Source organism: Callospermophilus lateralis, chromosome 17 (assembly GCF_048772815.1).
Source record: "Callospermophilus lateralis isolate mCalLat2 chromosome 17, mCalLat2.hap1, whole genome shotgun sequence".
In the NCBI taxonomy this organism is placed as follows: Eukaryota; Metazoa; Chordata; class Mammalia; order Rodentia; family Sciuridae; genus Callospermophilus; species Callospermophilus lateralis.
The window spans coordinates 48,464,496-48,465,693 of NC_135321.1; the positions used below are offsets into that span (position 1 = coordinate 48,464,496).

Sequence of the window (1,198 nt, forward strand, 5' to 3'; positions counted from 1 at the left end):
TGTGGTATACTGCCTCTATATATGAAGTAATTCTTGAGCAAATGTCTTCAAATTTTATAACAATAATAATTTTTAGACGGAAGAGGGAAGTGAATCTAGAGCCGTGCAGTGGGTTTCTGCCGGGCTGGGCTTGCTGAGCTAGAGGCAGCACCGAGAGGAGGCCTTGGCCACGGGCGCGGATCCGGGTTGTCGAAGAACACGGTGTCGTCGGCCCGCTTCCGGAAGGTGGACGTGGATGAGTACGACGAGAACAAGTTCATGGACGAGGAGGACGGGGGCGACGGGCAGGCCGGCCCGACGAGGGCGAGGTGGACTCCTGCCTGCGGCAAACATGACAGCTGCTCTCCAGGCAGCTCTGAAAAATGCCCCTATCAACACCAAGAGTCAGGCGGTGAAGGATCGGGCAGGCAGCATTGTCTTGAAGGTGCTCATCTCTTTTAAAGCTAATGATATCGAAAAGGCTGTTCAATGTCTGGACAAGAATGGTGTGGGTCTCCTAATGAAGTATATTTATAAGGGCTTTGAGAGCCCATCTGACAATAGCAGTGCTGTGTTACTACAGTGGCATGAAAAGGCACTCGCTGCTGGAGGAGTAGGGTCCATTGTTCGTGTCCTGACTGCAAGGAAAACGGTGTAGTCCAGCAGGAACTGGATCCACCGCAGGAGTGGGAGTTGCTGGTACAAAGACCAAAACAACCAAATGCCACGGCTGCCCTGTGGGTAGCATCTGTTTTTCTCAGCTTTGCCTTCTTGCTTCCTTTTTCATATCTATAAAGAAGAAAATTACATGCCAGTTTTCCTTTCATGAAAATTGGGATAATGTGGAGGAAATTTGGTTTCAGCAGGATTGTTTCATCCTCTCGTAACCATTCCAATGATGTTTATACCAGTCTGTGTAGAGTATCATGTACATTCAGATTTAATTGTGCAATCTTAAACCCCTATCAGCTGGTTACTGTGTTGTTGGTTTGTCCCCCCCTCCCACTAATATGAGGGATCTGATCAGAATTTGAGGCCAGTTTCCTAGCTCATTGCTAGTCAGGAAGTGATCTTTATTAAAAAAATATATATTTTTTTCTTTTCTTTCTTTTCTTTTCTTTTTTTTTTTTTTTTGGAGAAACTGGCAGCTATTAACATTGCAAAACTGGACCATACTCCCTTATTTAAGCAAAATGTGTTTCTGGAACAAGTGGTGGGT

General features: G+C 45.8%; 1 pseudogene; it reads left to right on the top strand.

Annotated features, from left to right (window-relative positions):
• Positions 1–317: 317 nt before the first annotated feature.
• On the top strand, positions 318–855 carry LOC143382855 (actin-related protein 2/3 complex subunit 5 pseudogene; annotated as a pseudogene).
• Positions 856–1,198: the final 343 nt, after the last annotated feature.